The sequence below is a fragment of the Pelophylax lessonae genome, assembly GCF_965119305.1.
Source record: "Pelophylax lessonae genome assembly, chromosome: 3".
In the NCBI taxonomy this organism is placed as follows: Eukaryota; Metazoa; Chordata; class Amphibia; order Anura; family Ranidae; genus Pelophylax; species Pelophylax lessonae.
In genome coordinates this window covers 473,501,874-473,523,064 of record NC_138770.1, presented here as the reverse complement: position 1 = coordinate 473,523,064, position 21,191 = coordinate 473,501,874, and the positions used below count along the sequence as shown (strand labels likewise).

Below are 21,191 nucleotides of genomic sequence, written 5' to 3'. Positions count from 1 at the left end.
CGATTCCAGAAGCTGTGCCTCTACTTTTTCCCTCTTATGTTCACAATCTCCTTTTCCCTGCATAAGAGCCTTCACCTCATTGGCTAGCATCTGGGAATAAGAATGTAATTCTGCCACACAGGCTTCTTTCTCCTTTAACTGCTGCTGGACACGTTGGGCTTCCCCTTTCCAACTTTCACAGTCCGCACGCCATTCATCTACCACATTGCTCAAAGTAGTGAGCTCATACACAGTACTCAGTAATTTAGCCTCTCTTTCACTTTTCTCGTTGTCGATGAGAGACAATGTCGTTTTCAGAGCGACATTCTGTTCCTGCGACTCCTGCAGGTCTATTTTTGTAACTTCCAAACACTGAAGACTTTTTTCCAGCTGATTACGCAACTCCAACATTTCACACATGCTTTGCTTCTGCAAAGTCTGAATTTCACTTTCCTTTTCCATGAGGATGGTATCTTTCTCCATTATAGTCTCTCTGCGTTTTTGCAACTCGACCAAAAGAAGAGCAGTGGATTCTTCCCACTGTGACACATGAGACTTGAGTAGTTCATTCGTTTCCTGCAAGTTTCTATGCTCCATTTTAAGCAATTCCAAGGCTTGTTCCTTTTCTTCCATTTTCCGTTGCAAGGCATCCAACTCAGCCCTGCACACATACTCGGTTTCCTCCAAACCGATGGCCTCCATTGGCTGCTGGCGTCTCTGTTTCCAGCCTGCCATGCTCGCTTGGTGAGCCTTTTGTTGAGCTGCAAAGCTCTGCTGAAAATCCGCATTTGCCTGCTGTTGAGCTGTATTTGATATAATCAGTTGTTTCAACATCTCCTCCATTTTGAGTTTACTTTTCATCTGAGCACACTGCGTCTCCATAGCAGTTTCATCAGTGTTGCTAGGGACAACAACCTTCCTCTTTAGTAGACTCTCTTTAGGCATGGATGGGGCTGGTTCAGACGGCAACATCCCCTCCATCCATAGAATCCGGTCTCTCATTTCATCTATCTTTGCATTTTTCAGGCGTTTGGACCGCCCCATCTTCAATAACTCCACAAACAAATTTTTCACAGTCCAGCAAACAATTTTCAGACCACTGTCTCTTCAACACATGTAGTTTTTCTCTCTCTTGCGGGATCTCTTTTCCTGCGCACACAGTTTGTGCAGTCACTTGCACCAGACACAACAAAGTTCATCAAATAATTTTGAGACCGCTGTCTCTTTAAAACACTTTTTTTTTTTTTTTTTTCTGTCAGGATCTTCTCTCCTGCACACATAGATTGTGCAATCTCATGCACCAGATAAAGTTCATCAAACATTTGCACTTCCTTGCAGGGATCTTGCTGCTTCTGCCCACTGCATACCTCCACCATATGTGAGGGATTAGCTCGGTGGTAGGCGTATGGGTGACCCCTTTGGGGGGTGCGTTTTCCCAGAGAGGTAGCCGACAAGTGCTTGCAAACAAACAGTGTGGTTTATTAAATGGTGTTTTCTTCACCAGGCTGTATGCAGCAAAACATCCAAAATAAAATAAAACAGAAAATAAATCCTTGCCTCTGTGGGCGGCTACCTTCTCACAACTGGAACCTGCCTAAGTGTCTGTCTCCAACCTACCGTCGGGCAGACTTCCTTGTCCTCCAGCGGACACTCAATAGTCCTTTTATAATAGCTTCACAGGGCAACACAGTCCTTTGTTTCTTTCACATCAACAGTTCGTCTTCTCACCTTTGAGACGATTTCACCCTTGGTTACCGTCCCGGGCACACATCACTCCGGGGGGTCTTCTCCCAGGCCCACACATCCTGTCGGGAGGCACACGCTGACTGTCCTCCTGCTCCCAGCCAACATGGCTTCAGGATGCAGCTTCTGGAGGCAGCAAACAATAGGAATTTCTCTGAACAAATTATAGAGCCTTAACTCCCTCATTCTGAACAGGTGAAGGCCTTTCAACTTCCTGCTGGCTAGCTCTGTAGCCAACACCCTAAATTAATTAATGGACTTTCTAAATCAGGTAGAAATGTATCTCCTTCCTGTGACTACATTCCCAGATTTAGCTGACTTCCTGTTACAATACATAATTAACCACTTGCTAACCGCGATAAAGCTGAATGACGGCTACAGCGCGGACAGCTAGTTCTGGGAGGTCGTCATATGATATTCTTTGTAATCGCGCCTGCTTCTTGGCGCGGGTGGCGGATCCAGTCACAGCTGATCACTGATGTAAATAGAAGCCGGTTATCGGCACTCCTTTCCTCATGCTGACATGCATTAAGAGAGGAGAAGAGAGCTGATATCTCGCTTCTCTAAAATGGACATGTACACTGATGATCAGGGCACTGATTATCAGTGTCCTGATTATCAGTGTAGTCCAAACAGTTCCCACTATTGCTGCCAGTAAGTACCTATCAGGGCCGCCTATCAGCGCCCATCAGTGCAGACTATAAATGCCCATCATCAGAAATTACCTGTTTCTAAAACCTTATAACAAACTTTGAAAACGTTTTTGTTTTGTTTTTTTGTTTTTTCAAAATTTCCGGTCTTTTTTGGTTTGTTCAGCAAAAAAAAAAAAAAAAAAAACAACGCTCTACCTTGTGTGACAAACAAATGATACAAATTTTGTTTGGATACAAAATTGAATAGACTGTTCTGACATATGCAGTATATTCACATAGACATTATCTCAGCCTCCCTCTTAGAATTTTGAGGAGGTTAGCTGCAGTGTTGCTCATCTTAGTTTAAAAAAGTAATTAGTTACAGTTACAAATTACTTCTCCCAAAAAGTAATTGAGTTACCACATAGAAAAAGTAATTAGTTACTCAGCAAAGTAACTGACTTTTTTTTTAATATTCTATAATGCAATTACGTTCTATAACATCTTATTACACAATAACACACTGGTGGTGGGAGTCCTCCTGACCTGACTTAAGTAACTTTTTTTTTTTGGTATCTGCTGACTGCTGCTGTCTCTGGACTGGGTGGCTGCTGCTGGTGGTGGGCGGCTGCCTGGCTGGTGGTGGCGTGGCACACTGGTGGTGGCGTGGGCGCTTGGCACACTGGTGGTGGCGTGGCACACTGATGGTGGCGTGGGCGCTTGGCACACTGGTGGTGGTGTGGGCGCTTGGTGGTGGCGTGGCACACTGGTGGTGACGTGGCAAACTGGTGGTGGCGTGGCACAATGGTGGTGGCGTGGCACACTGGTGGTGACGTGGCAAACTTGTGGTGGTGTGGGAGTGGCACAATGGTGGTGACGTGGGTGGCACACTGGTGGTGACGTGGCACACTGGTTGTGGGGGTCCTCCTGACCTGACTTAATTTTTTTTCTGGTATCTGCTGGCTGCTGCTGTCTCAGTCTGGACTGGCTGGCTGCTGGTGTCGGTGGCACACTGGTGGTGGGTGGGTGGGTGGCTGGTGGGGGTCCTGACTGTGACTGTGAGTGACTGAGTCTGTGAGTTTTTTTTTTTTTTTGGTACCTGCTGTGCTGGTGGTGTGTGGCACACTGTTGTTGTCCGGGTCCCTCTGGGCCTCTGGCTCCGTCCTCCTCCAGGCCTCAGGCCTGCCTGTCTGTGCCTCAGCCTCTCTCCTCTTCTGGTGTGTGCGTTGGTGGAGTCGGTGGTGGACTTCCTGCTGCCCTGTTGTGGTGGACCGGACCGGTGGTGTTATATACAGTATATATTACTGACTGGCTGGCTTCAACAAGCCGCTTACCTGCCTGGTCGGGTCGCCGATCCGCCGCCCGCCCGCTGGACTCTATGGCCTGCCCTCTTCTATGGCGCGCTGCCTGTTGCTGTTCTCCTGTGACTGTCCCCCGACGAGATGATCGTGACTCACTCCTGAGTCTCCTCCTCTTCTCTCTCCACTCCAGTACCGCGGACAGCGGTCATAGAGGAGGAGGGGAATACAATTACATCTACTGCCATCTAGCGGCGGTAGATGTAATTGCAGTAACGCAGCCGAAAGGAACGGCAACGGCGTTAGAGGGAAAGGACGAGGAATCTGATAGATTACTCGTTACCCTAAAAAGTAACTGCGTTAAGTAACGCCGTTTACTTAAACGCAGTTACTTCCAACACTGGTTAGCTGTGAGCTAGACAGTGGAAGACCCGTGGATGTGTGGTGTACCTGGATTTTGCTAAGGCGTTTGATACAGTTCCCCACAAACGCTTGATTTATAAATTAAGGGCAATCGGCATCGACCACAAGGTTTGCTCTTGGATACGGAACTGGTTAAAGGGGCATGTCCAAAGGGTGGTAATAAACAACGCATACTCGGACTGGTCTGGGGTGGTAAGTGGGGTCCCCCAAGGCTCAGTTCTGGGACCAGTTTTGTTCAATTTATTCATAAATAGCATTGAGAACGAGGTCAGTAGCTCGATCTCAGTTTTTAAAGATGACACAAAATTGAGCAGGGCAATAACTTCACATTGTGAGGCAGAAATCTTACAGTATGACCTGAACAAAATAACAGAGTGGGCAACTACATGGCAAATGAGGTTTAACCACTTGCCGACCGCCGCATGACTATTTACTGCGGCAGTCAGCCCCTCACAGGCAAAGCGACGTAGGACTACGTTGCTAGCGTGTGAGGCTCTAGGGAGCGAGCGTGCGCCGCCAGAGGCGTGCTCCCGCTCGCTCACGGACCCCCCTGCGCGTGTGCCCGGCGGACCCGATGCCTGCTGGGTACTCGCGATCGTCCGTTACAGCGGGAGAAAGGCAGGCGGCTAATGTAAACAAAACAGCCTGTCATTCTTCCCTGTGTAAGATTTGAGATCATACGGTTCTGCTATGTAGGACCATTGATCTCTGTTATTACACCTCAAGCCACATCCAGTCACAGTTAGAAGCACGCCCCTAGGGACACACTTAACCCCTCCTTCTCAAATAAAGTTAACTCCTTCCCTGCCAGTGTCATTTTTACAGTAACAGTGCATATGTATAGCACTGATTACTGTAGTAATGTCACTGGTAACCCCAAAAATGTCAGTCAAGGGTCCGATCTGTCCGCCGCAATGTCGCAGTCCCGCAAAAAAAAATCGCAGATCGCCGCCATTACTCGTTAAAAAAAAAACAACAAAAATGACAAAAATCTTTCCCTTAGTTAGTAAACACAATAACTTTTGCGCAAACCAATCAAAAACGGAAAATTTATATCAATACTTACCGTAATTTTCCTTTCCTGATAGAACTCCATGGCAGCACACGTATGGGTAGGCTCCGCCTCCTCTCCTACCCTATAGGACCCCACTCCCATAAATTTTTGCTCCAAGCCAGGAGCCGTGTTCCATATATAGACTACTCCAGCAGATGGGAGGGAACTCCTGCTGCCATGGAGTTCTATCAGGAAAGGAAAATTACGGTAAGTATTGATATAAATTTTCCGTTTTCCTGACAGACTCCATGGCAGCACACGTATGGGAAATAACTAGCCATACACACCCGGGTGGGCAACTGCTGGTCAAACAGAAATAGGTTTAATTTGCACCGTCAACAGACAAAATTTTTAAACCAAAATCAACTGAGGATAAAGAAGCAGGTTCAACACAATAATGTGACATGAAAGTGTTAATTGAGGACCATGAGGCCGCTCTGCAAATGACATCTGGTGCAACATGAAGGGAAGCCGCCCAAGACGTAGAAATCCCTCTGGTGGAATGAGCCGTCACCACTTCCGGAGGAGCCAGTCCCTTGGCTCTATATGCCCACTGGATGGTCTGAACTATCCAGCTAGAAATTGTTCTGGAAGAAGCCCTCTTGCCTCTGTTCTTTCCATAAAAGAGAACAAATAGATAGTCTGACTTGCGAAAGGAAGCTGTGAACTTCAAGTATGTTTGAAGGACTTCGCCCACATCCAACGGATGGGTATTCTGGTTATCTTGAGACTTGAATGTAGGTAAAACAATCTCTTGGTTGACATGAAAAACTGAATTTACCTTCGGATTGGACCCTAGCATAGGGACCAGGACGACCCGATCAGGAAAAAAAAAAATGTCAGAAAAGGTTCTTTGCAACCCAGGTCACTAATTTCAGAGACACGTTTAGCCGATGTGATGGCTACTAAAAAGGCCGTCTTCATAGACAGATTCTTAAGGAAGAAGGAATCTCCATGTTCCAAAACTGTTGCTGAGAGAAACTCAAGGACTAGTGGAAGGTCCCATTTGGGGAACCTGGGTTTCCTGGGAGGTCTCATTCTTGACGCACCTCTGAAAAACTGCCGGACCAGAGGATGTTTTGCCCATGAGGTCCCCGTGAAGGCAGAGATTGCTGAGATCTGTACTCTGAGAGAGCCAACAGCCAGAGATAGGTCTAAGCCTGTCTGGAGGAACCCCAGAATGTGATGGATCTTAGGATTAGTGATGGAATCGGTCTCATTAGACATGTAATCCTCAAACTTAGACCAGATCCTCTCGTAGACTTTGTTGGTGCCCGGTCTCCTGGCACTCAACATTGTGGACATTGCCGCACTTGGACAGCCAAGAGCTTTTAGTCTTTCCCTCTCAAGGACCATGCCATGAGATGTAACTGCGCTGGACATGGATGCAGCACTGGACCCTGAGATAGAAGGTCCGGCCTGAATGGCAGGGGAACAGGATCCCGAAAGCTCAGTTGGAGCAGCAGAGGAAACCAGGGCCTCCTTGGCCAAAACGGAAGAATTGCTATGACTTCTACCCTCTCTCTCCTGAGTCTCTGCAGGAACTTGAATATCACTGGGACCGGGGGAAAAGCATATGCTTTGTGGAACTTCCAGTGGTCCGTCAGAGCATCTACCCCGTAGGCTTGGGGGTAACGCCATCTCGAGTAGAATTTTGTCAGTTTGGCATTGTTTGGAGAGGCAAACAGGTCTACCTCCGGAAGAATCCCCAGAGAGATGACCCACTTGAAGGTTTCTGGATGAAGAGACCATTCGTTGTTGTCTAGATTGGTTCTTGACAGAAAATCTGCCTGAACGTTCTGGACTCCTGGAAGATAAGCAGCTGATAGATTGGAAAGATTCCGTTGGGCCCATGCCATGATCGGTTTCACTTCTTCCAGAAGGGAGGAACTGCGGGTGCCCCCTTGCCTCTTGATATATGCGACCGCCGTCGTATTGTCTAGCCGTAGGAGGACCGAGGACCCTTTCACCAAGTGACGGAAAGCCATGATGGCACGAAAAGCTGCCCGAAGCTCCAGGACATTTGAGACCAACCCGAGGGTGGGAAAGTCCCACCTGCCCTGGGCCACCTCTGACAGGCAGTGCGCACCCCAGCCCGTCTGGCTGGCATCCGATGTCACAACGATCCAAGGAACGGGAACGATCGAATGACAATTCAGGAGATTTTCCCGTTGTAGCCACCAAGACAGACTCGCCCTCATAGAGGATGTTATCCGTACAGGAGTGTCTGGATTCCCGGAGCTCCATTGGCGGAGGAAACCGATTTGGAAGGGCCTCATCCTCCATTGTGCCCACTTGACCATGGGGGCCGTGGAGACCATGGTCCCTATTATTTTCAGACACTGAGATGCCCGAAGATAAGGGGTTGACATTGCCGGTTGTATTCTGCTGCGGATCACCGGAATCTTCTCCACTGGAAGAGAGATGGTGCCTCTGGAGGTGTTGAAGAGTGCCCCCAGGAAGATCAAGGATTTTGTCGGATCCAGATGGCTTTTCTCCAGATTCAAGAGCCACCCGAATTCTTGAAGGGTGGAGATTACCTGAGATCTGTGTTGCAGAATCTGTGCTTGGTCTTGAGAAAGAAGAAGCAGATCGTCTAAGTAGTGAAACAGTCGGATCCCTTTCGATCTGATCAGAGCTACAATAGCCAGTCTTTGAAAAGACTCGAGGTGAGGTGGTAAGCCCGAAAGGGAGACAGGTAAACTGGAGATGCACTTGACCCACGGCAAAGCGAAGAAACTTTTGTAGTTCTGCTGCCACTGGGACATGGAAATAGGCATCTTTTAGATCTATGGAGATCATCCAATCTTCTGGTTGCACCACTTGGCGGATACTGAAGAGTGTCTCCATCCTGAACCTCTCTTTCTTTATGAAAGAGTTCAGATGAGTCAGGTCTATGACCGGTCTCCAAGAACCGTTTTTCTTTAGCACCATGAATAGAGGTGAATAAAGACCTTGAAACCTTTCTTCGGCCGGAACTGGGATGACAGCACCTTGAGAGATCAGGGAATCTACGTATGACAGAAGAATTGACTTCTTTTCTTCCACGCGAGGTAGAGCCGTAGGGATGAACCGCAGAATTGGAGTTTCTTCGAAAGACCAAACGTGACCATGAGACACAGTCTTGACGGTCCACTGGTCCGTAATCGAGGCTGCCCAAACGTACGCAAACTGACGTAGACGAGCGCCTACTCGCAACGCTTGAGCAGGCCTGATATCAAAAAGACTTTGTGGTCTCCCGACCACTAGAAGGTGTTCCCTTGTTGAACTTCTGACCTGTAGGTTGAGATCTTTTCCAATTCTTTCTGAACTCACGTCCAGGCCTGTAAGAGCGAGCTTCTCTGGATCGATCCGAACTTGGTTTGTGCTGGAATCTTCTGCGGTCAAGCAAACGGCGATCCTGAGGGAGGAAACCTGATTTACCACCAGTGGCACGGGTAATGGCACTGTCCAGTTTGTTGCCAAAAAGGGACGCACCCTCAAACGGAATCCTGCACCAGGCCTGTTTGGAAGCAGGATCGGCCAGCCAGGGACGTAACCATAAAGCACGTTTGGCCGTGACAGAAGAGAGCATGACCCGCGCCACCAGGCGAATGATATCAATGGAAGCCTCTCCCAAAAAGGCCGTTGCCAACCTTAGTTCATACACAGCCGAGCTTCTGGCTGCTTCCTCTGAGACACCTTGCAGTGTGGTCTCCACGTTATCTACCCAAGCCTCCATAGCTTTGGATGTGGCTGCTAGGGCTAGGGCTGGTTTGCAGGTCATACCAGCTAACAGATAGATCTTTTTGAGATCCGTATCAATTCGTCTATCCAGACCATCTTTAAATGAGACGGAATCTTCCAAAGGTAGGGTAACGTGTTTGACTAGCCTCATCAAGGCTGCGTCTATTGTAGGTGCAGAATCAAGATGCTTCACTTTGTCGGTCTTAAAAGGATATAACCTGGAAAATTTGGACGATAAGGAATTCTTCCTTTCAACTCCATGCCATTCGTCTGTAATGATTTCCCCCAGCTCACTCAGAAAAGGGAAATGATCCCGTTCTTTCTTGAGGTGTTTAAAGTATTTTTTCTGTTTTGCTGGGGAATCTGCTGGCTCTTCCCATTTTAACGCCTCTTTTACCGCTCTCACTAGCGGAGAAATCATGGCAAAATCAAAGCCTGAACTTTGGTCTTCTAGGTCATCCTCACTTTCAGAGGAATCCGAGAAGCGACTCGGCTGGGAAGTGCCTGGCTCTACGTCTTCCCTCTGAGGGAGAACTGGAATATCAGTTGTATGACCAGACAGCCGGTTGGGATCCCAATCCCTTAAGGATTCTTGCACGATCCGCCTGACCAGGGTTTCCACTGGTGGATCTGGGACTTGTTTTTCCTTGATTGCCCGAGAATAGCAGGCATCACACAAGGATCTATCCTCAGGGACTACAGCCCTACAACCCCAGCAAGATTTGTGTGCGGGGCGGTCAGCATGGCGGGAAGACCGGCTTGGACAATCATCATGGCGTCTAGACCTAGACCTGGATCTATGGTGCCTGGATTTGGATGATGCATGGTGATGGCCTGAAGGTGATCTGTCCTTTGATCCCGATGCAGGACGTTGGTCAGACCTAAAAGGGCTGAAAACAAGGAAAGAAAAGCTCAGGCTACAGTAAGCCAGCTGGCAGACAAGCGAGAGTTAAAAGCTAAAGCTCACCTGTTGCGCAGGGACTGGCCACCGGGGGGCGGTGAGGCATCCATTGCAAATCACAGCGAGATAACCTGCAATAGGAAGGATGTAAGAACTCAATCTTACCTTCCCATAGCCGCCTTTCCCCTCCCCCATTCAAGCAGGACTGACCCAGCACAGGACTTACCAAACACAGGCAGAGACACAGCGTGGGGAGGCCGCCGCAAAAGCCCACAGACATCCCAAGAATGACAGCTCCATCAGCTGTTTAAATTTCCCGGGAGCCGTAAAGCCACGCCCCCCCCGACGCCACCGCGTCATGGAGGACTGGAAGTAGCGTGCGCTCATGCGCAGACCACTTAGGAACCAAGCCTCACAATGAACACCCAACTGGGAATCAGGAGGCGGGGGGAGGAGCCGAGAGCGACGGCCTGGAACGCAGGAGCGCTCCAGCCGCCATATTAACCAGGAAGCAAAACGATAAAAAATATAAAGTAAGCAATACATTACCACCAATACCGACAGAAGGACCTGGAACGCTCCTCAACCGGAGACTAGCGTGTGCGTCAGGGCATAAGGGCCTCCCGCTAGTAGCAAGGACGTTTGGCCAAGCGCTGCAGCCCACCTCTCATTCAGGATTTATGGCATCTTCCGGCATCATTTCAAATTGCCCGGGTCCACCCAGTAGTACTGAGATTGCTGGACTAAGGTAGAAAAGGCATCATCCAGGAAAGCCACACGCCACCAGGTATGTAAGAAAACGCATCCTATAAGGTAAGACTTCTCTTGCGGAAGGAGGACAAAAAAGGAACACGGCTCCTGGCTTGGAGCAAAAATTTATGGGAGTGGGGTCCTATAGGGTAGGAGAGGAGGCGGAGCCTACCCATACGTGTGCTGCCATGGAGTCTGTCAGGAAATACGCTTTTTGCGATTTTTTTTTTTTTTTTTACCAAACATATGTAGCATAAAACAAATTGCCCTAAAATGTTAAAAAATGTTGATTTTTTAAATTTTTTTTTGGGGAATTTCATATAAAAAAATGTGAAAAATATTGTTATTTTTGCAAAATTGACGCTCTTTTCTTGTTTATAGTGCATGATCAAAAAATCACACAGGTGATCAAATACCACCAAAAGAAAGCTCTGTTTGTGGGAAAAAAAGGACGTCAAATTCGTTTAGGTACAGCGTCGCATGACCGCGCAATTGTCCGTTAAAGTCACGCAGTGCCGAATCGCAAAATAGGCCCTGGTCAGGAAGGGGGTAAAATCTTCCGGGGGTTAAGTGGTTAATGTGGATAAGTGCAAGGTATTGCACTTAGGGACCAATAACTTAAAAGCAAAATACACGCTGGGGGGGAACCTCTGGGGGTATCAAAAATGGAGAAAGATCTGGGGGTCTTAGTAGAAGATAGACTTAGCAATAGCATCCAATGTCAAGCTGCAGCTGCAAAAGCTGGCAGAATATTGGCATGCATAAGGAAGGGGATGCATTAACTATAATCCTACCACTTTATAAAACTCTGGTCCCACCACATCTGGATTATTCTGTCCAGTTCTGGTCGCCAGTCCTCAGAAGGGAAGTATTGGAGCTTGAGAGAGTACAGAGAAGGGCAACAGAACTTATTAGGTGATTAGAGGACCTTAATTACAACGAGCGTTTAGAAGCGCTTGATTTATTCTCTCTGGAGAAGAGACGCCTGTGAGGGGACATGATAGCAATTTACAAATACCTCAACGGTGATCTGAGCATAGAAAAAAAACTATTCAGTCGCAAAGGAATGCATGAGGACACGAGGCCATTCAATGCGTTTAGAGGGGAAGAGATTTAACCTCAGGCTACGCAGGGGGTTCTTTACTGTAAGGGCTACAAGACTGTGGAATTCTCTGCCACAAATGCTAGTAACTGCGTGAAGTATGGCTACTTTTAAAAGACTCTTGGATGTGCATCTCAAGGATCAAAACTTTCACGGGTATGGGAAATGAATGCGTCCATACACACCTACACAGGTTGAACTGGATGGACTGTTGTCTTTATTCAACCTCAACTACTATGTAACTATGTAATTATGGGGGGTCCACCCCAGGGTGGATTTGATTTAAATCACTAGTAAAAAGGCATGATTTAAATCAACTCGATTTTAAATCATAATTTTTAAGAATAACTGTCTTCTGTCCCGTAGTGGCTCCTCCTCTGACCCACTGTTGACTCACCGACAGTCATATTCACTTTAAAATGATGGCTGGCGATGTGGCAGTGAAACAACAAGGTGAGAGACGTGGCGGCAGCAGGGGAGTGGATGCCCGCTAACAGGTGCTGCCTTGATGGATTTGAAGTGACTGGTGTTCTTTAAATGTAAGGACTCATTCTTGCAGGTAGTTAGTGTGAAATTGTGTGAATGGAGCAATGCAGTGCATGTTACATAGTTACAAAGTTACATAGTTACATAGTAGGTGAGGTTGAATAAAGACAATAGTCCATCCAGTTCAACCTGTGTAGGTGTGTGTGGCTGTAATCATCTAACATAGCCCTTAATGTCCTGATCCTTGAGATGTAAGTCTAAGAGTCTTTTGAAAGCCACCATACTACCCGCAGAAACCACCTCTTGTGGTAGACAATTCCACAATCTTGTAGCCCTAACAGTAAAGAACCCTCCTCGTTGCCTGAGGTTAAAACGCTTCTCCTCTAATCGCATTGTATGTCCTCGAGTCCTCATGCAATTCCTTCGAATGAACGGCTTTTTTTCTAAGCTGAGATCCCCATTAAGATATTTATAAATTGCTATCATGTCCCCCCTCAGATGTCTCTTCTCCAGGGAGAATAAATCGAGCGATCGCAGCCGCTCTTCATAGTTAAGGTCCTCCAACCCCCCTAATCAGTTTAGTTGCCCTTCTCTGGACTCTCTCCAGCTCCAACACATCCCTCCTGAGGACTGGCGACCAGAACTGGACAGAATACTCCAGATGCGGTCGGACCAGAGTTTTATAAAGTGGAAGGATTATAGTCTTATCTCTGGAATACATCCCTTTCTTTATGCATGCTAATAATCTGCTGGCTTTGGCAGCTGTCGCTTGACATTGCATGCTGTTGCCTAATCTATCATCAACCAAGACTCCCAGATCCGTCTCCATTTTTGATTCCCCCAAGGGTTCCCCTCCTAACGTGTATTGTGTTTTTATGTTTTTAGTCCCCAAGTGCAAAACCTTACACTTCTCCACATTAAACCTCATTTGCCATGTCGTTGCCCACTCCGTAATTTTGTCCATGTCATTCTGTAGGATATCTGCTTCATGCTGTGCAGTTATTGCCCTGGCCAATTTTGTGTCATCTGCAAAAACTGATAACGAACTACTGATCCCGTCCTCAATGCTGTTTATGAATAAATTGAACAAGGTTGGTCCCAGGACTGAGCCCTGGGGCACCCCGCTTACTACCTCAGACCAGTCTGAGTATGCACTGTTTATTACCACCCTTTGGACACGGCATTTTAGCCAGTTTCGTATCCAAGAGCAAACCCTGCTGTCGATACCTGCAGACCTTATTTTATAAATTAAGCGCTTGTGGGGACCTGTATCAAACGCCTTGGCGAAATCCAAGTACACCACATCCACTGGTCTGCCCCTATCTAGCTCACAGCTCACCTCCTCGTAGAATGTTAAGAGATTGGTTTGACAAGAACGACCATTTGTAAACCCGTGCTGATTACTGCTGATGATGTTGTTGTCTTTAGCATACTCTACGATATAGTCCCTTATCATCCTCTCCAGAAGTTTACATATTATTGATGTCAAACTGACAGGCCTATAATTTCCCGGGATATGCCTCTGACCCTTTTTGAATATCGGAATCACGTTAGCCTTCCTCCAATCCCCTGGTACATCTCCTGTCCTAATACTGTCAGCAAAGATCAGGAACAGTGGTCTAGATATAACCTTACTGAGTTCCTTGAGTACTCTCGGATGTACGCCATCCGGGCCTGGTGATTTGTTTGTGTTAAGTTTATCCAGCCTTTCCCTGATTTCACCCTCTGTTAGCCATAGTGGCAAGTCCTGTGTATTACTACTAACCATACAGTCATGGTCAGTGTACCCCTCCTTAGCATGTTATCTCAGCTTGCAGAGATTGGATTCATTAAATGAGTTTACCAAAATGTTAATATTGCAGAATATACAGCCTCATGCTGCATCATAAGCAAGCTCCATTTCATGCTGAATAAACAAAATTATTAATGTATCTTAAATAGAAAACTATCTTTCTCTTACGTCCTCCGACAGTCGCCGCCTCTTCATATTCGTCACAATGGGGTATTAGACTTTGCTCCGAAGGAGTAGCTAGGCAACAGAATATGTTAACATTAAAGCTTTTAACATATCCCACCCACAGGGGGTGGTCCCCTCAGTCAATACCCTCCTACTTCCTGCATCCATATCTCAGTTTCAATGTCTAGCTTGTCAGGAGTAGCTGGATCTCTCTATGCTGGGGCATTTTGCCTCAGCCTTTCTCTTCTTTTTGATTTTTTGTTTGAGTTTTTTCTCTCTCTTTACTTAGCTGTTCTTTTTGTCAGCATTAGTTAGTTCTTCTGATGAAGAGGATTCGTGCGGGCTGGGTCTCGGGCTGATCCCCCTGGTCGCAGGTCGTGGGTCAGTGGCTTCCCAGCCTGCCATCGAGCGTTCAGCCAGGTAACGCTCCTGGCACAGTGAACGACCCATCCCTGTTCGGTGCAGGGATGATTGGTGAGGTGGCTACCTCACTGGACGCTGTGCGGTTTCTTAACCCCGATTTTGTGCGTCCTGGATGCGACTCTCCCTGCCTCATGTGCAGCGGCTTGTTCGCCTGTGCGGGTTCCCCACGCCATTAAGAGGTAAGTGTATCTATGTGGGGACCTGTCTGTCGGGGGGGGTGTCAGTCTGGGACTGTGTAACCTGCCTCTGTTCACACTGTTTGTCTCCCTATCACTCTGGCTGCATGCTGTGGGCTGCAGGGGAGGGGGGGGGGCTGTGTGACACTGTCTGTGTCAGCCTGTGTACAGTGTGAAGGGCTGTGTGCTGTGGGGCATGTTTTTGTCCTGTTTGGGGCATGATACATGGGTGGTGTTATATGCATCACAGTAGTGGGGGAGCGGCGGTTTCGGCGCCAAACGGTGCCATTTTGCCTGCGCTCGCTCCAGCCGCATGTTTTCACTGCGGGCGGCCATTTTCTTGTAGCCTTCCATAGGCTTTAATAGAGCGCCCTGATTGCATCACTTCCTCTTTCCTGGGTGCACCGATCGAGGCGGCAGCAGCAGCAGGGGTCTCCTCAGGTTTTATCCTTCTGTTCCTTCCTATATCCATTGCCTGTGTTCAGTTTTATCCCTGTGGGGGTCTCATTGTGCTTGTGTGTGTGTGCGGTGGGCTGCGCTCGCCGCGTTTGTTAAAGGGGCAGTTAACCCTTTATTCTCCGGCATATTTTTTTGGGGCAAATGGATTCTCAGGAGGGCAAATTTCCTGCCACCTTGGTGGGAAGCCAGGGGACTGCTGTTTCCCCCCCAGGGGGGGATTTAGCCGAAGTGGTGGCTAACCTCGCTGCTCAGGTGCAGATGCTGGTGGCTGCTCAATCCACTAAAAGACCCAGAGTTTCTATTTCCTCTGATTCTGAGGGTGAAGGTGATGGGGCTGCTATGGCTGGGGTCTCCTTATCAGGGTCCCGTTCCTCCCTGGATCTCGTGGGGTCCGAGGTGGAGGCTGAGGTTGAAGGGGTTGATAATTCTCCCCCTGGCTCGCCTGAAGAGCTTGCAATCATGGATGAATTGGTTGCTTCTATAAAACAAACGCTGCATTTGCAGGATGAGCTGTGTCCTCCCGCTGCCTTGGCGGCTTATGGGACGCAGAAAAGACGCAAGACATCGCAGGTCTTTCCCTGCACTGATGATTTTCAGCGCGCTGTTAAGGAACAATGGCGCAATTTACGCAAACCTTTTGCTGTGCCAAGTAGGTTCAGGCTGCGTTATCCTTTCACGCCTGCCACTGATGAACGGTGGTGTGTGCCACCCCCGGTGGATCATGCCATTGCGGTTTTGAACAAATCCACTGCGATTCCTGCAGAGGATACCCCGGTGTTCCGAGATGCCACGGATAGGAGAATGGAGTCTCTTGCCCGTCATACTTATTCTGTTACGGGTTTGATGCTTAAAGCTCTGTTTGCCTCTCTTATGGCAGCCCAGGCTGTCGCAAGTTGGACGCAGGTGCTTAGGCGCGTCCTAGTGGCTGATTCGGCCTCGCCGGCGACATTGGATATGGTGGATCAAATCCATCAGGGTGTCATGTACCTGTGTGATGCGGACTTGGACTTAGTGCCGTTAGCTGCACGTGTACAAAGCGTGGCGGTGTTGTCTCGCCGCCTGGTTTGGTTGAAGTGTTGGTCGGTGGACCAATCTTCGCGCAAGACATTAGCCAATCTGCCTTATGATGGATCTCGCCTTTTTGGGGAGTCCTTGGATACGTTGATTAAGGGGATCACGGGCGGTAAGAGCACGCTCTTACCTCATTTTCCCAAGGCTAAGGGGGCTCCTGGTAAGAAGCATACTAATTTTCGGCCTCCTCAGGGGTCCTTTCGTGCCTTTCGGTCGCACTACAAGGGCAAACCGTTCAAGGGTCAAGGCTCCCAAAAGAAGCCGTGGTCTGGTAAACAGAAGTCCGGTCAGTCCGGACCCTCTACCCATAACAGTGCGGCCTGAGGGGTGCCCTCACCCAGTTCTGGGGTGGGGGGACGCTTGCTCTTTTTTCTTCAACCCTGGTTGGCCCGCGTGCGGGACCGGTGGGTTCAGGAAATCATTCGATCTGGCTACAAGATCGAGTTTCTCTCTCGGCCGGAGAGCAGATTCTTTCCCTCAAATCTTCAGCTGTCTCCGGAGCGTTTACGGGACCTGCACCTAGCGGTGCGGGACCTGAGGGCTCAGGGAGTGGTGGTTCCGGTGCCTCATCGGGACAGATTTCGGGGGTTTTATTCCAATCTGTTCACTGTGCCCAGAAAGGAGGGCAAGGTTCGTCCAATTCTGGACTTAAAGGCTTTGAACCGCTTTGTGCGGGTTCGCAAGTTCCGCATGGAATCCCTGCGGTCGGTGGTGGCTGCCCTGGTTCCGGGGGAATTCATGGCCTCCATCGATCTGAAGGATGCGTACCTTCACATCCCGATTTTCGAGGGTAACCAGAGGTTCCTTCGATTCGCCATTGCGGAGGATCATTACCAATTCGTGGCGTTGCCCTTTGGTCTCGCCTCGGCTCCTCGGGTTTTCACCAAGGTGCTTGCTCCCGTTCTGGCTTTGTTGAGAGCTCAGGGCATCTCTGTCCTGGGGTATCTGGACGACATTCTGGTTCGGTCTGCGTCCAGCCAGGGTCTGGAAAAGGACCTGTCCGTCACGATGCAAACTCTACAGGAGTTTGGTTGGACGATAAATTTTCCAAAGTCGACGCTGAGTCCGTCGGTTCGTCTTCCCTACCTGGGAATGATCCTGGACTCGATCCAGGCGAAGGTCTTCCTGCCGGAAGACAAGCTCAGGACTCTTCAGGAGGAAGTCAGGTCCCTCAGGGACAGTCCGTGCTCGTCCCTCCGGACGTGCATGAGATGTCTGGGATTGATGGTCTCGGCTTTCGAGGCGATTCCCTTCGCCCAGTTTCACACGCGGGGTCTCCAGGCGGAGATCCTGTCCAAGTGGGACGGGCGACCCCAATCTCTGGATCTTCTAATTTCATTGAGCTTTCGCACCAGAAGGGATCTTCTGTGGTGGCTCCAGTCCCCGATGATATCGGGGGGCAAGTCCTTTCGTCCTATCTCATGGACAGTGATCACCACGGATGCCAGCCTGTCGGGCTGGGGTGGTGTTCTGGGCGTTCTGTCCGCCCAGGGAACTTGGTCGGAGGGGGAGTCCTCCCTTCCGATCAACATTCTGGAATTGCGTGCGATAAATCTCTGCCTTCGTCGCTGGACGGACCGACTGCAGGGCTGTCCGGTTCGGGTGCAGACGGACAATGCCACGGCGGTGGCCTACATCAACCACCAAGGGGGCACCAGGAGTGCCCGAGCGGCTCGGGAAGTGGCCGACATTCTGTCTTGGGCCGAGACTCATGTCCCGGCGATAACGGAAGTTCACATTCCGGGGGTGGAGAACTGGCAGGCGGACTATCTGAGTCGCCAGACCCTGGATCAGGGGGAATGGTCTCTCCACCCGGCTGTCTTCCAGATGTTGTGCGCGAAGTGGGGTCTTTCAGATGTGGACCTGTTCGCGTCTTGTCTGAACAACAAGGTGAGAAGGTTCGTGGCAAGGACGCGCGACCCTCGGGCAGACGCATCAGACGCGTTGGTAGCCCAGTGGCATCAGTACAGACTGATGTATGCGTTTCCACTGATTCAATTGCTGTCCAGGTTCCTCCGCAGGTTGCACTCGGAACGCAGCACGGTGATTCTTGTGGCACCGAACTGGCCTCGCCGGTCCTGGTACGCAGACCTCGTGAATCTGGCGGTCGACGCCCCATGGCGTCTACCTCTTCGAGACGATCTTCTGTCTCAAGGGCCCGATATTCCATCCTGCTTTACAGTCGCTGGCTTTGACGGCCTGGCTGTTGAGACCGAGGTCCTGAAGGATAGGGGTCTCTCCCCTGAGGTCATTCACACTTTGATCAATGCGAGGAAACCTTCCTCAGGGAAGGTCTATTACCGTACTTGGAAGGCCTATTTTGCCTGGTGTGAGTCCAGGGGGTTTTCACCTCGCACGTACTCGGTTTCTCGAGTGTTGTCCTTCCTTCAAACGGGTGTCGACCAGCGTTTGGCGCTGGCTACGTTCAAGGGTCAGGTGTCTGCGCTGGCCGTTCTTTTTCAACGTCCTGTGGCTTCTAACTCCTTAGTTGCCACTTTTGTTCAAGGAGTGCGGCATCTGGTCCCTCCTAGGAGGGAGCCTCTGCCTCCTTGGGACTTGAATCTCATTCTATCTGTGTTACAACGTGCTCCTTTTGAACAGATCAGGGAGATCTCGTTGTCTATGTTGTCCAAAAAGGTCGCCTTTTTGGTAGCGATCACTTCGGCTCGCAGAGTGTCGGAGCTGGCGGCTTTGTCCTGCAAGTCTCCGTATCTGGTCATCCACTTGGATAAGGTGGTCTTGCGACCTAATCCTTCTTTTCTTCCGAAGCAAATTTCGGAATTCCATCTCAATGAGGATATTGTCTTACCTTCGCTGTGCGCTAAGCCTAAACATCCGAAGGAGGTGAGGTTGCACTCTTTGGATGTTGTTCGAGCGATAAGGGTTTACCTTAAATCGACTGAGTCTTTTCGCAAGACGGATTCTTTGTTTGTCCTTCCGGAGGGTCCTCGGAAGGGTATGGCGGCGTCGGCTTCTACCATCGCCAAATGGATCAGACAGACCATTGAAAAGGCATATGCTTTGCAGGGAAAAGTTCCTCCTGTGCCTGTGAAGGCGCACTCTACTAGATCTCTGAGTACGTCTTGGGCCTGTCGTCATGGGGCTTCTGTGGCCCAGGTGTGTAAGGCGGCGACCTGGTCGACCGTACACACTTTCACAAAATTCTACAGAGTAGATGTTCAGGCATCGGCAGATGCTTCCTTTGGCCGCAAGGTTCTTAGTGCGGCAGTTCCTTAGGGTCCTTTGTTTTGGACCCCTGGCTGTTTGGGATACGTTTTTATCCCTGGGTTATTTGTTTTTCCTGGGTTGTTGCTCCTGTTGAGCAAGTTTTTTTCATGTTGCCCAGCTGGTGTCCTTCCTTTGGTAGGGTTCCTTTCTTTGATGTGGAGACTGCGTTGCCTTACGGCGCGGCTGCGTTTCCCACCCCTCATGTTTGCACTGCTTTGGGACGTCCCCATTGTGACGAATATTAAGAGGCGGCGACTGTCGGAGGACGTAAGAGAAAACCGAATTTTTGTAAAATCTTACCTGTAAAATTCCTTTCTCTGAGTCCTCCGACAGTCGCCGCCCCCGCCCCTCTTTTGGGGTTTGGTTGTATACTCTACTGCTATTCCACTGAAACTGAGATATGGTTGCAGGAAGTAGGAGGGTATTGACTGAGGGGACCACCCCCTGTGGGTAGGATATGTTAAAAGCTTTAATGTTAACATATTCTGTTGCCTAGCTACTCCTTCGGAGCAAAGTCTAATACCCCATTGTGACGAATATGAAGAGGCGGCGACTGTCGGCGGACTCAGAGAAAGGAATTTTACAGGTAAGATTTTACAAAAATTCCGTTTTTAGATACATTTTTACTCCAAAGCATTTTATTAAAGCAAAATTTGCTAAAAAAAAAAAAAAAATCAGATTTTAATAAAAAAAAATCAGATTTTAACCACTTAAGGACCGTCTGACGCAGTTTTACTGTGGCAGGCAGCCCCTCCTGCGAGAACCGACGTAGGCCTGCAGCTAGGGGGCGTGTGCGCGCCACTGGCGGCATGCTCCTGCATTCACTCGGCAGCGGGGATTCTGATGCAAGGGGCTGGCGGCTCCGATTACAGCCAGCCATCCGCGATCGCTCCCCGCTGAGAGAGAACGGTCAGCTGTTGTAAACACAGCTGACCGTTCTTCTCTCTGGAATGATCACAGAGTGCCTGTGATCCTTCTATATAGGATCACAGGTCTCTGTGATAATGTCAAAAGCCCAACCCCCCCCCCCCCCCCCCCACAGTTATAACCACTCCCCTAGGCTTACATTTAACCCCTGATCACCCACTGTTAACCCCTTCCCTGCCAATGGCTTTATTAAGTAACAGCACATATTTTTAGCACTGTTTACTGTAGTAATGTCACTGGTCACCCCAAAAGTGTCAAAAATGTCAGGGGTCCGGAGATTACCACCAATACTAGTAAAAAAAAAAACAATAAAAAATGACATAAATCTTTCCCGTTGTTAGTAGACGCGATGACTGTTGCGCAAACCAATCAAAATACGCTTTTTGCAATTTTTTTTTTTTTAACCAAAAATATCTACCAGAAAACAAATTGGCCTAAAATGTTTTTTTATTTTTTTGGAATGTATATAGCAGAATGTGAAATATATTGTTTTTTTTTTTTTTCCGAATTGTCGCTCTTTTTTGTTTATAGCGCAAAAAAATAAAATCGCACTGGTGATCAAATACCACCAAAAGAAAGCTCTATTTGTGGGAAAAAAAGGACATCAATTTGATTTAGGTACAGCGTCGCACGACTTCGTAATTGTCCGTTTCAAATAACGCAGTGCCGAATCACAAAAATTTTTTTATCCACCCTGGGGTTATTCAACAGGACATGGTATTTCTCCCTGAAACCCATTATAAAATAATTTTGCATTAATCAAAGTGAACCTGGCTACCATGGTTATACCTTTAACTTGTAGATAATATGAATTATTCCTACATAAATGTGTGTGTTAGTTTAAAAGTGTATTTTA

General features: G+C 48.7%; 1 protein-coding gene across 1 annotated transcript in view; it reads left to right on the top strand.

Annotated features, from left to right (window-relative positions):
• The window catches only part of ARID4B (AT-rich interaction domain 4B), a gene marked incomplete at its 3' end in the record, with an annotated part of 1,242,797 nt that overhangs the window by 164,170 nt on the left and 1,057,436 nt on the right, over positions 1–21,191 (top strand).